The sequence below is a fragment of the Saccopteryx leptura genome, chromosome 1 (genome assembly GCF_036850995.1).
Source record: "Saccopteryx leptura isolate mSacLep1 chromosome 1, mSacLep1_pri_phased_curated, whole genome shotgun sequence".
Taxonomy (NCBI): Eukaryota; Metazoa; Chordata; class Mammalia; order Chiroptera; family Emballonuridae; genus Saccopteryx; species Saccopteryx leptura.
In genome coordinates, this window is record NC_089503.1 from 171522311 (window position 1) to 171541913 (window position 19603).

Here is a 19603-nt window from a genome sequence, read left to right on the forward strand (position 1 = left end):
GTATATTACTAAAATTGATTACACCTGTGTCTTTTTACCTTTTTTAATAATTACTAGAAAATTTCAAATTACACATGTGGCTCACTTGTCTAAGTGAGAGTTTGTGTTTCTTTCTTTCTTTTTTTAATCAAAATTACAAAATTAGGTCCAGAACCTTAGAAAGGGCCCATAAAAACGAAAGGCCGAAACATCGTTAGCTTCCAGAGCTTAACTGACTGCAAACCGGCCTCTGGGCTTTAAGCTAACAGATGCCTGTGTTTCTATCTGATTGTTACCAAGTAATTCTAGCAAAATCTAAATCTCATCTCTATGGCTAACCTTCTAAATCATTTGTTCCTAGTCTCTGGCCCTCTTTGCAACCATACCTTCTGTGCTGAACAAAGCAAGATTAAGGCCCTGGTTTTACTAACTCTGCAAGCCATAGCCAATTGGGAGAAAAGTGTTATGTTTATACCTCTTTTAAAACAGCATGTCTAGACCCTACGAGAATGGCGAAAGCATTCATATAAGTATGAGATCGTTGTATAAATAGATACGAATAATTTTGTCTGAAATTGCAAAGGGGATGCTTTTTGTTTACCTTTTTCAAATATAAAGAATGGCGTTAGGTTTTCTGTTTTATTTTGTTTTTTGTTTTCCCCCCTGCTGGTGTCTTTTTCCCCCTGAAATGCTATGTAATTGCTTTCTGTAATTCAGCAAGTCGTGGCTGTTTGGAGGAGAGACTCGTGTGTTCTTGTAACTGGGAAGAGACCTGGGGAAAGGAACAAGATGTGCTGAGGGAAACTCTGTGCTCTGTGATCAAAATGAGGAAATCACTCAGCCTCAGAGAACAGGCTTAATTAAACAGCAGGGCAAATCATTTGTGGTAAAGAAAAAGGCCCCCAAATCGTCTCCCAGGTGTTCTTCCCGAATGTGTGTTCTCGTCCGTAGATGCCAAACCGTCTAAAGGGACACAGAGGGAACACTCAGGGACATCACTGAGGTCTGGCCAGCCCTGGCGGTGGAAACCCATTCCTCGGGCCCAGATCGCCGCTCTGAATCATATAGAAAGTTTCAAGTCTCGGGACACTGGGAGCAAACAAGCTAAGAAGTTATGTAATCCAAGTCTGCTTGAAAGGCAATGTGAAGTCATGCAGTTTGGCTTGCCCTCAGATCTGGGTGGAACACTAATTTCTTCATTTGAAAACTGAGCAGAACTTCAGATCGAGCAGCGGTGGTTCATTTGGTGAAATATCCAATTTCACGTTACCGCACACGCATCCATGTTCCCCTGGCTCGGGGCCCTGGTGTTCCAAGAAGCCATTGGTGACATACTCGATTCCTAAAAGAGGTGACATGCAAACAGAGGCTGGTGTGGTTGGCCGACAGGGACCCTGGGGAGTTCTGGCCACCCCTTGAATAGGACCTACTTGTTTTAGGCTCTGACAGGCTAAAAGGAGGGGTTATTCCTGGAGGATCCCCCTAAGGAGAGAGAGAGATATACATAGAAAGTCACGGGTCATTTAACAGCAGGGATATGTTCTGAGAAATGCATTGCTAGGTGATTTCATCATTGTATGAACAGCATGGAGCGCACGCACACAAACCTGGACAGGTACTTGACACACAGACCTGAGGGAGCAAAGGAGATTGGAAAGAGGGTGCCGACAGACATGCTTGGTCAAGGGTTGCCACAGTCCCTCCGTTTGTAGAAGAAACTCAATGTCTGCAAAGTGCAGTAAAATGAGGTATGCTGCTGTGTGTGTGTGTGTGCGCGTGAGTGTGTATATGAAATTTTTAAATTTCAATATCAGTGATGTAACACAGGGAGCAATTCCAACCCAAGAACCCTAGGATCACTTTTTTTTATTAAATTTTATTTTTCAATTACAGTTTACACTTAATATTTTTGTATTAGTTTTAGGTGCACAGCAGTGGTTAGATAATCATATACTTTACAAAGTGTTCTCCCTGGTATTTCCAGTACCCACCTTGCCCCACACATACAGTACATTGTTAGTTCAGTATAATTGACTCTATTCCCTCTGCTGCACTTAACATCCCTGTGACATTTTTTGTAACTGCCAATTTGTTCTTCTCCATCCCTTCCCCTTTTTCACCCAACCTCCCCCATCCCACCTGGCAACCACCAGTTGGCTCTCTGTGTTTATGGGGCACTAGGATCCATTTTGATTGATTTCCTTTTGATTGGGGGTTTGGAATAGTGAGAGCAGGGAATACTTCTGGGCACCATGACAGTAAAAGAAAAGAGGGGACACAGGGAAGGGGACAGGGAAATGGGAACATGAAGCACCTACTTGATATGCAGGGTACATTTAGTTAAGAGTTTGGTGTTCGTATATAATACCAAAGCAAGTGACCAAATGTCGTGAGAAATAAAGAAACAATCTGGTCAACCAGGACTTAACCTCCAGCAAAGGACTCAGAGGGAGAATCCCATGTGTCATTGTCTTTCCCAATGAAAAGCCAACGGCCTTGCTGCACGAATGGAAGAAGTACCTCTTTGTTCTCCATTTCGGCCCTGCTTTGTTGGGTTTGGGGAACAGTCACACCCCACCTCAGGAGTCTTCCTCCCCACAGTGAGCCATCCCAACCTCACCAATCTCGTGGTTCCAAGTCTGGAGAAGTCCTTATTTATCTTGTGTCTCCAGCACCTAGCACATAAATACATAGCTCATGGCAATTAAAAAAAATGTTCATTAAATTCAAAAAAGGAAGGAATCGGGTTATAGTCCCAACTCTGCCCCTGATGCACGATCTGAGACCCCGAGAAATCACTCAACATTCTTGGTATCTCTGAATACGTGGTGGATTAGGGATCTATAAAGTCCTTTGTAATGTGTTTTGCTTTTGTTTTTGTTGGGTTTTTATTTTTATTTCTGGATTCATAGTTTGCCTTTATGTGTTTTTCTAGGATTGTATCAGGAAGCAGGAAGCATCTCTTCAGTAATTCATTCTTTCAACAAATAATTACAGAAAATAGCCTATAGACCAGACTTTTAAGTTTTTGGTTCTATGTTCACAAAAGCAAACAAAACAGGCCAAGTCTCTGCCCTCAGGAGATTATGTCTGTCCCCAGAGGGGATTTCACTAAGATGCTGTAACCATTGTCATACTGTTGGTGGTGGTGAGAATGGCACCAGGGCTTAGACCAGTGGGGTCAGTCTGGACCTCTGTTTAGAATTCAGAGCCAAGACACAAACTGTAAGAAAAAGTTTATTTAAAAGTCACAGAGGTAGAAGATACGGGCTGTAAGAAACAAGTGACAGAGTCCAAAGAAGGGCTCTTGGAGGTTAGGGGGGTGGAGAGAGAGAGAGTCAGAGAGAGAGAGAGAGAGAGAGAGAGAGAGAGAGAGGCTCATGGGAAATGCTGGGGGAGGGGGAGAGGGGAAGGGGGAGGGGGAGGCTTGAGTGCTCCTGGGAGTGAAAGTGCTGGCTCCTCCCCCTGAGGGCTTTTTAGGGTGGAAGTCTCAGGGGAGGTCTCAAGGGACCCAACAGACTATTCATCAGCTCTCCAGGTGTTTGTTGTTCTCCAGGTCAGCACCAGGTCAGGGGGTCACTAGTCAGTGCAGCTGGTCCTGAGGTGAGCCTCTCCTTGCTTGTCTGGTTTTGCTGCTTTTCTGCACCTGGAGCAGAGACCCAACTGAGAACTGTACGTAGGTATGGGCTGAATGCTTGAGGGCCTTGTTTGTTCCCCTCTAAGGGGGTCTAACCCTCATGGCTAAATCTGAGGAGTTCCTGAAATAACCCTCTAGCCACAGGGCAGCAGAAGTGAGAATGTTTCCAGAAGCCTTTACCTCAACCTGAGGGTCCCTTAAAGCAAATTCTGCATCAATCAGTGTCTGTTACGAGGCAGAAGTCTTAGGTCTAAGGCAGGGGTCTCAAACTCGCGGCCCGCATGAGACCCCTGGAGGGGAAGTAGGCTTCAATGGCTTATATTCAGGGTCTGTCTTGACAGTATTTTCTTCATGGTCTTTATTATTATTTAATTTTCAAGTGTATTTATTGATTTCAGAAAGGAAGGGAGAGAGAGAACGATAGAAATCTAGATTTGTTGTCCCACTTTCTTATGCATTCATTGGTTGACTCCTAGATGTGCCCTGACCGGGGATCGAACCTGTACCTTGCATTATCGGTATGACACTCTAACCAACTGAGCTACCTGGCCAGGGATTTCCTTCCTCACAGTCTTTAAAGTAAATGGTTTTGGGATCTGTATCTGACCTCTAAGGAGAGGGAGTTGTATTGTCATCTTTATTAACAGGGATATTTATTGGTGGATACATAAAGTTGTCCTCCTCTATGACTGGAGACTGCTTAAACCTTTAAAAAACACTACTTCTAGATGCCTTCACTGATGCTGTTCTGAGAAGAAACAGGTCTGCCTGCCTTTGATCTTGTACCCTCTAGTACATTCTTCACAGATCAGCAAGAGATTGTTTCTCCAGCAATGCTCAAGTATGTCAGTCTTCGTTTAAAACCCTGCAGTGCATTCCCATTGTGTAGACGGTAAATTTTAACCTTCAACATGGTCGACATGCATTATAAGACTGTTTTCAGATACAAAAAAGAGGCATTTTTTTGTTTGTTTCCATGACTGAATCCCCTTAACTGAGAGCCTCTCATTTAGTGCAGGTAACATTGAAGTCTACCAAGCCAGCCTAAGGACATCACTTCTGTTTTAAAACTATCTTTTTTATCCTGGCTGGATAGCTTGGTTGGTTAGAGCATCATCCTGAGTCACAGAGGTTGTGGGTTCAGTCCCTGGTCAGGGCTAATTTTTGATTCGCTCTACCCTCTCCTTCATCTTCCCGGTTCCCTGAGGGGCATGTGGGTTGTCCCAGGCACAGTCTCCTTATTCTATGGAACCCACAAGAGGTACATCTTTGCTGTGTGGTGCTTTTCTGTTTTCACTGGTCTCTGGGGTCCATCATAACCCATCAGAACTTGGACATGGCTGTTTAGATCAGATAGGGTCCAAGCAGGAAAATAAAAACCACTAGCATTGGAGGTAGAAATCTGATGTACAAAACTGATTTTACCCAGGTGATGACAGAGCTGAGGAACCGGATTGGCTTTCAGGCAATCTGACGATTAGCAAAAATGGGCAGCTAGGACTGCCCCTCAGGCAGAGGGACAAGAGAGACAACACTGTATCCAGGGGCTGCTGTCAGAGTGGCCTGTCTGTTGGCCACTGGTGCCTTAAAGCTGTGAGAAAACCCGAGCCACACGGAGGGACCATGTGTAAGAGTGTCAGCCGATAGCCTCGCCGGAAATACGAGCTGACAACCTGTATCAACTCAGTCATGGGAGTGAGGAAGACTTCAGACGCCCCAAGCCCAGCCAGGACCTTCTGCATCAAGAACCTCAAGCAAGAGCTTTAGCTCAGTCCAATTAATACCCAGAACCACAAAAGGCCATAATGAAAAATTTTAATATAATAAATGATTACTATTTTAAGCCACTTATGTGAGGCGATTGGTTGCACAGCGATTATTAGATTAATGACTATTTTTGCCTTTGTAATGAGCTATATGGCTTTTAAATTGCTAATTAAACTAAGAATCCCTGTAAATCAGAAAACTTAGATAATCTAAATGTACTCTTTTCACTAAAAAATAACCTTTTTTTGTGAGTATGGACACTTAACGAGATGAGAAATGCACACTATCTGGGCACAAGGTTCTCATAGTCTCTGAAAGAGATACCTGTATAAATAACAAATACAGCTTGGGAGTTGAAAACAATCAACTCAGTGAATATTGATCAACCACCTACAACATGATAGGCATTTGACAAGTATTGGGAAATGCAGTAGTGTTGGGAAAACAAAGATATGCAAATGATGCTAGTGGTTTATAATAATCTATGTGTGAGGTGACATAGTTTAACTTTAAAGTACAGTGGAAAATGACTATTCCTGGGGAAGCTCAAGGAACAATAAACTGTATACAAAATGGACATTACCCATCTGCTAATGGTTAGATATTTTGGCCAAGAGTAGAAGATGTGAACCAATTAGACCACGCTCTGTTACCCAGTGACAGTTGTAGGATAGAGTAAAACTCTCACTGTCCCCTCTGGACAGGTTCTTCACCCACCCTCTGCGATCCCAAAGCAGGGTCCACAGCAGTCACCTGGAGAACGTTTTTAAATTCCAGAATCCTATGTCCACCCCCAGACCTACTGATCATTTTCAGCAATGGAAAGGAGATTTTATAGCAAGACAAATCTTTTTCAGATAAACCTGACTGAATCTAATGCCAGCATTTGTCAATTATTGTCTAAACCAGGAGTAGTCAACCTTTTTATACTTACCGCCCACTTTTGTATCTCTGTTAGTAGTAAAATTTCCTAACCGCCCACCAGTTCCACAGTAATGGTGATTTATAAAGTAGGGACGTAACTTTACTTCATAAAATTTATAAAGCAGAGTTACAGCAAGTTAAAGCATATAATAATAATAATTACTTACCAAGTACTTTATGTCGGATTTTCACTAAGTTTGGTAGGATAAATCTTTATAAAACAACTTACTATAGTTAAATCTATCTTTTTATTTATACTTTGGTTGCTCCGCTACTACCCACCATGAAAGCTGGAATGCCCACTAGTGGGTGGTAGGGACCAGGTTGACTACCACTGGTCTAAACGAATGTACATAAATTTATGAAAAAAAATGTTCATAAAAATGAGGCAGCCAACAATAAGGGATTGTTTCCAGACATAACAATTATGTGAAAAACCATCAATCACAAAATGAGTATCAATAATGTCATGTTGTAACAGATGCACAATCACATCTCCAGGGACCTTGATTGTCTTGGCTCCATTTTCTCCTAGGACATGATTGTATATCTGTCTAGCTCTAAAAAAAGAAATTAAAAAAAATTGCATCTCTATCTCCATTCTGTTGCGTGGCAAGGGTAGAGTTGGGTCTCTTGGGAAAATGTCAAATATCAAACATGACATATTTAGAAGACCACAGTTTGTAATTTCCCAAAACAGATGTATCCTAGGACAAAACAAAGAATTGTTTCTTCACATGACAGTGGCGGCGAGAGGTTGAAATGGAAGTTTGGCAAGTGGAAGGGTCTGTGATCCATCATCTCAACTAGACATTTCCTGTGGGCTTGACTTTCTCGATGGGAACTTTCTTGAGTGTTTCTCTTGTAGAAAGTCCTCCTCTGGTGGCAACTCTTGACTGCCAGTCCCCAAACTGATGTGGAGTCCTGGCTTCACTGTTAGTCTCCCATCGGCACAGGTTCTCAAGAGAAGAACAACTTAGCTTTGCTGATTTTTCCAAGAATTAAATCAGTCAACTGGTTGATTAGTCTCAGGTAGCCAAAGTAACTAGTTTTGTTTTTGTTTTTGTTTTTTTCATAATGCTTTGGTATCTGCCCATGCACCTTTAATGAAGAACATTTCTGATGCAAGAGAAACATCAGGCATTACGTCTTATGAAATGAATGTTTTCCTGATAAAGTTACCCCATATGTGGTTTAAGCATCAGTTTTCCTCCCTCAGCACCTGTCTGCCAGGTGCAGAGAAAAGCAAGGTAAAGAACCAAACAATTGCTTTGTCTCTTGCTCAGTATCTATTGCTCATTGGTCCACAGGAACCAGGTTGCCACAATTTACCTCCAAAGAGAAGAGACCCTGTATGAAAATGTGAGTGCATGACCTTTTGGAGTACCTGAGATAAAATGGGTCAACATGCCAACTCAGAGCTTGGCACATAATAGATGCTCAGTCGATACTGGTGGTCTTTCTTTATCTCCCCAGTCGAATTCCACCCTAACCCGATGGCATTGTCTTTGTGGCACATCCCCACCTGAAGTCAGCTTTTGAGCTTTCTTCAAACCTGTTCCAACTAGGCTTGTTTGACGGCCATTACCCACTCATCAGCCAACACTTGTGTACTCCTCTCATCAATTAGGAGGCTCACCCCAAAGCAAGCCTGGGTCCATAGATCCCTCATCTATCTTCATAACTCTCCAATTACCCACTTATTTTGGAAGGCTGCCCTGTCTACAACTGTGCCAGAGTACCCCCAGAGAGCAATTGGCCATTGTCTGATGTCCTTGGAGGGAAGAGGAAATCTGCTTTTTCAGGGGCTGAGGGTTCTGACACGTGTTAAAACCTCAGCACCCTGGGAATCTACTCAGCTGGTTCTGTAAAGGGTGCCTGCTCCTTACGATGGCAGAACACAATTTCTCTGAAGGAATGTTTGGATAAAACTTTTTCCAGGCCACGTTTATCCCTCTGCAGGGCTATGTTATATGTGACAACCTTCCAACTTTGAGGCATGACTTGTGCCAATCCACACAGGCAATTAGAGCTGACACATTCCATAGGCTATTGGTCAAGTCCTCAACAGACCAGAAACAAAACCTGTGAAGAAAAACTTGACCAATAAAGGGAACCAATTGGAGCCACGCGTGAAGCCCTAGAGGAAAAATTTCTTCTTCAACTTGTATGCCTGGCTATTTAGTATCTCACCATTTCTCCTTCCTACTTTCCCCCACCAAAGCCTGGGTATATGCTTTGTAGCATGGCTGATGGTGGTGGGCAGTATTTGGATGTGACCCACCTATGATTGAACCTGCAAAGCTCAGTGATGGTTTCTGAAAAGTAGTTTAAAACTTCAGCTTCCATCCCGCGATGTCATAGTCGGCCAGAAAGCAGCCCTCACCCCACGGAGGTGCACTGCAGGTGGTATAAAAAGAATCTCCAGGCTCCCACCTCCATGATCGTGGCATGACGGTCATCTGATACACGGGACAGACTGCAAATTACAGAGTCAACCACAGTCATGCTTGGAAAAGTCGTGACATTATTTTCTCACTACAGATCCTGTTAGCTATTACTGGACAAGTTTCACAGACAAACAAAATGTATCTTGAGATTTCTATGATCTTTTGCAACATAAACCAGCTGTTCTGTGGATAGTTTTGGGGAGGGTCTGTTTTTGATCACCGACCTATTTTTATCCTCTTAGTATTTATGCAGCTCTAATTATAGGGATGGATTAATACAGTCACTGAAGTGAATAGAACATCTAAATGTGAGATATTTAAAAATGCAACATGAATATTTTCAAGTATTTAAAGTGCAGTGACTCTGGAACAAAGAACATGTTATATAACAGAGGCTTTGAGGGACTTATAGGATAATATAGTAGGACACAGAAGAGCTGATTTTAATTGTTGTCAGTTTGGGGCATGTCAACAGCTTGTGAAGCACTTTAAATTATTCTTCAAGTATGTTTACTAAGCTCAGTGCATTCTTGCTTCTCTTATTTATTTACTTTTTAAGCTTTGTAAAAAGATACTGTGCCAACACAATGTTGGCATTATTTTTAAATTCATGTTCTCTTCTCAAGGGGAAGTGAATCTCATGCATTATCTTGGTTAAAGTAATAACCAGATTGGGCCCAAGATGGAATCCCTCACACTAAGTCCCATGCCAGTAAACCAACACCTAAGTTTCTATGCTTGGCTCCTCCCCAAAAAGGAGGCCTCAACCAACCAATCATGCTCGCCTGCTCAGCGGGTGCTGAGAGGAGGACTCCAAGACTTCCCTCTGCTCCATCTAAGAAAGTAGCCTCGCAATAAGCAACCTGCTCCTATCCAGCATAACCTCCCTTGTTCCTGCTCACTTTGGTCTATAAAACATTCTCAAATTGTATAACCCTTCGGAGCCCCTTTCTGTCTGCTGCCTCCTTGAATGCTACCCAATTTGTGTATTGACAAATAAAGGCAGTGTGGGGGAAACCAGCTGCCTTAGGCTTGCTTGCTGGTTTACCGGCTGCAAGCACTTTGCTTGATTAGTGTGTATAGTCGACACAGGTAAGCTTGTGCTCAGGGTAGGTTGCGGATGGCAGATTGTGAATTGCCTGCCCACCACTATGAGGGGCCATCTTTGCTGCTCATTTGCCTGAGAAGCAGGTTTCTCTGCCTATTTGATCATCTAGCCTTGAGAGACCCTATTAAACGGGAATGGCCCAACACTTTCTGGCTCCGTAGTTTCTCTACCGTCTGCCTGAATCCAAAGTGGACCTGCCTGGCCTTGGCCATTGGCATTACAACAAGTCAGATCTTTAAAATTCACTCCATCAAAATTTTTTTAACATCCCTATCAAGAAACAGTGTAAGTAGGAATTATATATTGCAGTAGAATAGAAGAAGGCTACATTAAACCAGGCAGACTTATGAGTAAGCAAGCAGGGTGCTAAATAAAGGGCAATGTTATATATGGGGTGATTTAAGTTTTGTTTGTTTTTTCCCCCACAAATACTATTTAATTTTCACAGCAAATGATTATGCACTTGAAGAGTATCAGGAGAAAGTGAGCAGAGAAACATTTGTGATTTTAGTAAAAATTTAAAATAGAATCCTATGTTCTTCATAGTCCTAGGTACAAAAGACTGTGCAATAATTCCTCTTACAGGCAACTGCTTATAGAAGTATTTCCTGATGAATTAGGAATTACTCATTAATTAGTCAATTCATTAATAATGAATTAGATTAGGAGAGAGCATAATGCCTCAATTATCTATTTTCATTTCAGCTGCCAGTGAGCTCAGAGCTAAATTTTATAGTTGATCACAGAAGGCTCCTTAGCTTAGGGTCGTCAGGTTGAATTTCACCCTCCTTCTGCTCTGCTCCTTATTACTGGACCCTTTTCTGTTATCTCTCTTTTGGTTGTGACACATCCTTTTTGGAAGTTAGTGTTTACAACAATCCTGTGCAATTGATCCTGTTATCATCCCCACATTTCGGATGAGGGAGGTGGGGTGAGGAGATGTTAATTAGATCAGCCAACATCACATGAGTCTTGGGTGGAGGAGTTCATATAAAAACGGAAACCTGTCTCCAACTCTGTGCTCTTGATTACTGAGCAATTTAGCAGACAAATCTTCAAATAATAAACACATATTGATACTGAACTCAGTTTGTGTGTCTGACACTGTAAAATGACAAAACACAAAACATCAGACTGTGGAGTAAGGAAAGGGTTATTCATTGAGAAGGTGCGAAGAAGATAGGAGACCCAGGGGCGCTCTTTGGACTGGGTTAAGGGCTCTCAGGAGCTAGGGGAACAGGTATGCGGAAGCCCTCCCTGGTGGGGCAAGTTGTAATTGGAGGACCTTGGAAGTTGGCCATTTGTGGTAAATGAGTGTCAACACTGGATCTTCCTGGACAACGGACTTTTTAGTTCTCAAAGTTTCCGGGATTAAAGTTCCACCTGTGTTCTGGTCCTTTGGTTTCCTTGGCGTGGGTGAGGGGCGGGGCTCAGACTTGGGTTTCAGGTGCTGCTGGTTAAAGTTCTCTCCTCTGTGCATGCTCCAGCTGCAGGACTTGCAGATTTGGTCTGTTGTCTCTGAAAAGCAACCTGGTATCTTGTGAAGCAGGATGGGACCCTTAGGAGCTGGTTCCATGGTTACCACATTACTGACAAATCATTTTTATTCAGAAGTCAAAAGTCACCCCACAGCATCGACAACCTGAGGCTCTGCCTATGCCAGAGAGCTGGGGAAGAACCACACAGAACCTGAAAGGCCCTGGTTTTTGTAAGGGAATGTCATGATGTTGCTAGGACCAATGCCCAGCATTGGCGCTTGATTTTTGTCGCTGACCTTCTGCAGAGCCAGGAGGAGAGAGCAGAGGACCCAAAAGGGAATATGTGGTACTTAGAAAGGAGGTGTGGCCAGTGCACAGCAGTGACACCAGAGGTAAGTGAATCTAGGATATTTGGGTACAAGGCCCAGGCTCCCCAAGTCCCTTCCATTGATTCCATGGGTCTAGTTCTCATTTGTTGCCTGGAGTCTGGCAAGGGTCTTGTTCTGAAAACCTTTCATTCATTAAAATAAGCCCCAGCCTGCTCTTCCTGAAAAATGGGCCCATGTCATTCAGGTTTCTGACGCTCTCCTGTCTTCTCCTGGAAGTCCCCTGGACGAGGCGGGAGTGACAGCGTGGTGTGAGACCATGGCAGCAAAGGGGACCTTGTCTTCACATGGCCACCGACATGGGACTCCAAACAAGACCCAGTCAAAGTCAGTAAGGAGCATCATAGAATCTCGGGGGTGTGTGGGGGGAGCATTTAGCTTCATAGAAAGTTTTGAGATGACTCACTACCAAATGTTTCCTAAAAGAGACTCATGAAGCTACCCTCACATTTCAGGGTGCTATTTATAGAGCTCACAGAAAAGAGGGGAGAGCCATTTGGATATGGGTTTTCTCTGTTGTACCATCACCACCATCACCCCGGCTTTTCCTCTCTTGTTCAGTTCTCAGGTCTTTGTCCCCTGGCCAAAGGAAGAGCCCACAAGGGACTCAGATGCCCTAGGGGGTCTCTAGCTGGCCCCCACTAGCAATAAACAGTCTCTCAATTATATGCTCTCATTCAGCCTCCCCCTGCCCTCCCACTTCAGCTCCTCAAGCTGGACTCTGGTCAGCTCTGTGCCTCCTGTGGTTCTGTTCTCTGTTTATTAACAACTCAGATGTGCTGTCCTGAAGTGAATGAAAATGCAGAGCTTATTTGTTATGTTTCCTTCCACCGTGTGTGCTCGTTTCCACGGCCGTCAACTGGTTACCTAGGATATAGCCAGGGAGGCGATGGATGGGCCTGATGAGAGCCTGGCTGGGTTCTCTGGGAAGCTGTGGAGCATGGCTCTGTGATCCACAGGAGGCCCTCATCGAGGGCCTGGGTCACTTCTCAATGACCCTTTCTGAGCTGAGCTCAACTCCAGAACTCCTAGATACCCACAGACACACCCCGGTTTTGACTTTTCCCCACCTGCATGTACACATTTATATTTCTGCCTACCACAGTAGGCTATGGAATCTTCTAAAGCAATGATCCTATATGGTTTTCTTTGTGTCTGACACAATTCAGATCACACAGAAGGTGCTTAGTACATACATGCAGGTCGAATACATGCTGAAATGATCACTTGCTCTGTTTCTTCGGAGTCTGACACAAACATGGCATCTCACAGTCCATCAATGGTTTGGTGAAAAAACAAAACAAACATGTATCCATCTCACCTGTTCTGTCAGGACTTTGTTGGCTGTGTTAACTTCTTTAACTTTCACATGTGAAATGACTGAGTTCAAGGAGGTTAAGTACTTTGCCTCAAATCTGTGAGTGAGGGTTAAAGCAGGCTTCGGGCTGCTTAGTGTGTCTTATTATTTACGCTGTTTCATAGTGTCTCCCCTACCCCACACTCCAAACTAGGTTGTGAGCTTTAACCGTGTGAATTAAACGGGGAAAGTGTGCTTTTTTGAGTTACTCAAAAAGTTGATATCGACAATGAATGAATGGCTACATCGAATTTTAAAAAGATTTGTATTATGGACAGTTTCAAATATACACAAAAGCAGCGAGAATTGTAGCACAACAAATGTGGGCATAGCCTCTGTCCAGCAACAGTATTACAGATGCTTCTACTCACTTCCCTCTCCCCCCACTGGATATTTTTTTTGAAACAAGTCCCAGATATTGTATCCATTGACTAAGATTTTTAAAAATCATTTCAGCATCATGATACTCCTTCCCTGGAACATAAACAGATTCAGACAATTTGGGCAAAACCAACTAGAGATGCTGATAACCTCTAGGTGTCGGCCCCACATGGAGGCTTTTCTTTCTGAAAGCACAGGGCAAACAGTTCCCATTATCCTTGGATCCCATTAGTCCTTTAGGGGGTGACATGTGTCCTGGATTAGTGGCACACAAAAGCCCCATTAAAGTGTGCTCTGTACTTTGCATCGAGTCTCAGTCTGGGACTAAGCTTGCAACACTGCTTGTCCCTGTGGGGTCTTTCTAAATGAGGTTCTCTCTCTCGGCAGAAATGAGTTCCACTTCCCAGTGCTCTTCCTTTTCTCGACGTTATGAGGTTCACGTGCCCTGTCACGGACAAGAGCTTATTCCTGTGCTCTCCTGTGGCCCCTCTGCCCGTGTCTCGGAGGCTGGTTGTTGGTCATAGCGACAGAAAGGACAACCACCATGTCATTTACCTATTACAGCCTCCAGAGTTCAAGACTGCTTTGAAGAAATAACCAGCCCTTCAATGCTTATAAAAAAATGTGCAACCACCCCAGACATTTTTTAAGTGCTAGGAGAAAGCCTTAGCAAGAATGGTCTCTTATCTGCGGGGAACTGTTCAACATTTCTATTCCTTGTGGTAGTTTAGGTTATGATCTAAATTAGGGATTGTAGTCATGGGGTCTTATAGAGAGTTCTGAGGTGTATGCGTGTGTGTGTGTGTGTGTGTGTGTGTGTGTGTGTGTGTGTGTGTGTACAAAGGTGCCAGAGCCAGGGGACATCATTTGTCAAGGTGACAGGACGTACACATGCATTAGAATGAGAACCATTTTGGTATCAGTAGCTTTATATACTTTGGAATCTTGGGTCTAAAAATAGCCCCATTTGGAGCCCTTGTTTATCCATATCCTGGGTTTTCCCATTCTTAAAAATACCCTGACCTGCCTTTAAATACTGTATTGTAAAGGTCAATGCTCCTTAATTCTGTAGGGAGTGGTGTGTAAATTACTTATAGATCAATCTGAGACTAGGTCTTGGGGCTATTCTAGTGGCTGTCTAAATGTGAGTTGTGGTTTCTTCTTCTTCTTCCTCTTTTTTTTTTTTTTTTTTTTTTTTAAGGAAGCAAATGGTAATGGATGGGGAAGGGAAGGGTTTAAAGAGAGGAAGAAGAGGTTTTAGACTAAAGAAAAATCATCCTTCCCATTTGTTAATGGCTTTACAAGGATCATTGCACAGAAATGGCTTTATTGGAGTGTGGAGGGGAAACAAAATTGTGAGCAAATAATCCCCACCGTGATGGCATTTCCATTCGAAGCCTAACCCTAAAACTCTGAGCAAAGGCAGCACTTAAAAAAAAACAAAAACGAAAAGAAAAGCTGCTTTCCACTCTGATTTTTTTTATGGGGGGACTTTTTGGGTTTCTGATTATTTCCTCTGCAGGCAAGGGGTCTAGGTTTATGCTATGTCCCTCTCAACACGGGATTCTTTTCGTCTTTCTGTACTTGGCCAAATGTCTGGTGACCAGACTTTCTGAATGAGGGTTGTCTCTCGATGTGTCAAAGTCCAGGCAAGGAACAAAATTAAGAAAATTAAAACAAATGCCACAAGGCTGGTCAAGGCTTCAGATAAATCTCAGTTTCCTCTCTGAATTAACTGCCTTTCTCTATGCCCCTTCGTGCCCCTGGCCACCTTGTCCTAGGCTGAGGGCTCATCTCCGACCCACACCCAACCCTGTTTGTGTGTGTGTGTGTGTGTGTGTGTGTGTGAATTAAAAACAAGGAACATTTGGAAACCGTATACATCTGAACAAGTTGAAAAGGTCAACTAGGTTTTGTTTCTGTTATTATTTTTTTTTTATTAAAGGATGTATTTCTGTATGACTCACTGGGTCTTCTCACTGCTTGCCAGAATCATTACAAACAAATTCGGGAGACAATAAGCATGTTGAAGACTTCATGGAATATGGACAGGCCTACTGTAGCATCAGGTGCTTCATTTCCATGGGGCCTTTCCTGAGTCCCCTTCAGAGCCACCACGAAGTTACACATGCTGTGAAGATGACAATTTCTTCCTCCAAGCCGGCTTGTTACATTCGGCATTTTGGGGAAACCAGCAGTTGTTGACAATAACTGACACTCTTGCTCCTGTTTACCCCCTGATGAAAAAGAAAAGAATTATATTAGCGGACTGCAATGACATTGCTTAAGGCAGTTGTTATTTTGAAGTGTGTTTTATAATAAGGAATACTCTATTTCCCCATGTATAAGACACACCCTTTCTCAACAAATTTGGGGTCTAAAAACTGCGTGCAACTTATACAGTGTTTGTAGTTTTTTTTTTGTTGTTGTTGTTGTTTTATCTTTCTTGAAGCTGGAAACAGGGAGAGACAGTCAGACAGACTCCCACATGCGCCCGACCGGGATCCACCCGGCACACCCACCAGGGGCGATGCTCTGCCCCTCCGGGGCGTCGCTCTGCCACAACCAGAGCCACTCTAGCGCCTGGGGCAGAGGCCAAGGAGCCATCCCCAGCGCCCAGGCCATGTTTGCTCTAATGGAGCCTTGGCTGCAGGAGGGGAAGAGAGAGACAGAGAGGAAGGAGGGGGGTGGGGTGGAAAAGCAAATGGGCGCTTCTCCTATGTGCCCTGGCCGGGAATCGAACCCGGGTTCCCCACACGCCAGGCCGACGCTCTACCGCTGAGCCAACCGGCCAGGGCCAGTTTTTTTGTTTGTTTGTTTGTTGTTTTTTTTTACTTGCATTTCCCGCTTTTTTGCCCTTGTTTTTGTGCTCATTGTTGAAGACAGTGATTCATCGTCACAGATGAGGACAAGCTAATGGATGGGAGTTTCGATAGTGATGAGGAGTTGTATGAATTTTATGATGAATAAAACTTGAATTCAATAACTTTATGTAATACATTTTAAAAAAAATTTTGGGCCCCAAAATTAAGGTGCATCTTATACATGGGAGCGTCTTATATATGGGGAAATAGGGTATGTTTTGACACTCTTGTTTAGATTTCAAGTTCTCGAACAAAAGCATACATAGTGTTGGGCAGACAAAATGTATTATGCTCACTTTGTTAAAGATGATGCTGCCCACGTGGAGGCCGTTGCCCAGGTGATATTAACGTGTGTTGGGGGCGGGCTGTGGGCAGGCAGAATCCTTGTAGCCTGGGGCTTGGTTTTGGGATTAAGCCTTTCCCACCTCTTTTGATGTGGGGTGGTACAATCCCATCATGTCCCAGATAAGTGACTTTGTATTAGAGACTTCCCTATTTTGTATATTGGATTAAAGGTTTTGATTTCTATAAAACACTATAAAATGAGGGCAGAACAGGAGCTTGCTCTCTTAGTTCCTGAGATTAGCATTAGAGGAGATAACAGAGAAAGGCCACGTGGAGGAGGCCAGGAGAAGCAGCCAAGATGGCGGAGTGTTGAGTGAGAGGCCAGTTTGTGCAGAGTTTGTGCAGGGAGAAGGAAGGAAGGAGATGGGGAACAGAGGTGAATAAGGCTGGTGAGCTAGAAACCTTTGATTCTAGGAAACTTGGATAAGTCAGTAGCTTTGTGAGCACTGAATGTGAGTGGGTTTTGGAGCCCAGTGTGTGTTTTTACTTGCCCTCCAGGTGCAAGCTAGGATTAAAGAAGATGGCTCATCAGTTTTTGGCTCCGTTGTTTCTTTACCGACTGTCCGAATCCAATGAGAACCTGAATGAGCCAGGCGGCTGTAGTAGTGGCCCTGGCTGCTGGCTTTACATATAGTAAGGAGGAACTTCTCTGCTCTTCAAAGCCTCTTATTCTGGTGAGGTGACCATAATCATATTTGTCCCATAGGCTATTTGGATGTCTGCTAAGATCACCTTTGCTTCGATGACATGATCCTCAAGACATTTTCATTTCTCCATGTGTTGGAGTTTCATGACAGCCAAGCACCATTCAGATGAACAACCCAGACTCTTGGCTCCTCAGTCCATGGAAAGAGATGTCTTCGATGGGAGTGACAAGCATTCAGGACACCGGACATAGATATTCCTCATCATAAATTAGTAAGTTGACCTTTTGGTTTCTACATTAATCAATCTCCTGTGGCGAACTTAGTGTCTGAGTCTCTCCCCAAGTTTCTGACTATTTTTGAGGTCCATTGTGGGAATGACAGGTCAGAGGACCAGACTTGTCTGTGACTCATTCACCAAAGCAACGCCATGTTGGAAAATGTTTGATAGCTAATATGCATTTCCCCTGTGACAGCCTTATTTTGCCTCAAGCCTTTCTTTCCAGCTTCAATGTATCTTAACATTGTAAGATTTTGGGTCCCATTCCAGATTCTGGAACTATTCATTTCTTATCCCCAAAGTCCCTCAAAAATTCCATTCATATTTTATTTAGAAATATTCTGATTGGAAAACAACAACAACGACAACAAAAACACCATGTTCAGCTTTCTTTTTTAATAAAGGAAACTAAATGGGAAGGTCAAGTTGCTCTTAGAACTTTTTATAGGCCTGGCAGTACCAGGAACATTTCATCATTAAAGAACGTGTGACAAGTCACTGGGCCCATTTACTGAGGGTTTCTCAGAGACAGACCAAGAATAGCAAAAGGGATCATTTCTTAACAGATTCCAGGGCTTGACTTGACTTTCCTGGGAACAGCAAGGGCTAATTAGAAATTATTTACAGCCTGCATTCGTTACGTCTGATTATTTGTTAATAAGCTCTTGTATGCACAACAAAGATGGATTTCAACTTGACCCCCGCTCTAGCGTTCTTTCCGCGTTCTGTTTTTCTCTTCATTTACACGTGAGGGTTTCTTGTGGAAGGTCATTAATTAGCCAAGGAAGTTGGGATGAAAATACCTTGCCTGCTCCAGCTAATTATAACCCCAGTTATGAATGCTGGAGCCAATGTGGCTTCTTAGTAAAAAGAAAACACTCTACAACAACATTATGCAGTTTATAAATTCCGGTGAACCACTGTTCAAATAAACAAGACTACTGAATCGCACAACAAATCATCTCACAATTAGGCCACACAAGACCAGCTGCTTTACAAAGGCACCATGAGCCAAAGAGAAAGACTTTGAAGATAAATACTGCCATATGTGAAAAGGAAACACACACACACACACACACACAAATTCCTGACAAACCTTAATTGCACGGAGCATCCTTTTCAAATACTGTTTGCCGTGGGAATGAAGGATTCCATTTTTGTGACCCATGACTGCTGTTAACATCTGCTTCAGTACGGGGGATAGAATGACAGCTTTAATTAGGGGCAATGTGGGTCTGGGGATGAGCGAGATGTCCCTCCTTGCTGATTCATGTCTTCCTTTCCCTCACCCCACTGGCATTTCTCATGACTCAACATACAGAATCAATTCTCCATTAATTGGATGTGGATGGTCTCACTTTGTACCTCAAGTGTAGAAGACGGTTGAGCACCATCTGACCTTCACAAAAAGATGAGTTGTTGGCTATCCTCATGGCAGGGACTCATTTGAGTATTTGTTCGAGTTCAGTTAAAAGACTCCTTATATTGGAGGGTCCACTCCAAAACCAAGCATCAGCCCTCTTTGGCTTGACTGCAAACCTTAGAGTATTCTTACATTTGACAGGGGCTGTATGTAGTTCTTAGATTGCCCTTCTCACCACTTCCTCTCTTCCCCTTTTTTAAAGTCTTGACAGGGATAGCATTTTTCCACTTTGTTTCTCATTTATGTCAAATACTAGCCTGGGTGGGGCAAGCACCACTGGAGAGACTAGAGAAATTCCCAGGATGTCAAAAGAAGGTTGTAGAGCGTAAGCTCAGACACCCTTGGGAAGGCCCAAGAGTAAGTCATACAAAGACTAGAGGGAAAACTCCTGCTCAGATTTCTGGGGTGTCTCACTCTGCTTTTCATACTGTAGTCTTTACCAGTGCCATGCTTGCAGAGCTCTTTGAAAGAAAATCACTCCATCTTACTATTATCTGTGAAAGATTGGTATACCTTCATCTCTGTATTCATCCATGCACCATTTTCCCACTTATAGGGGGTCTTCCTTTGTCCACGATGG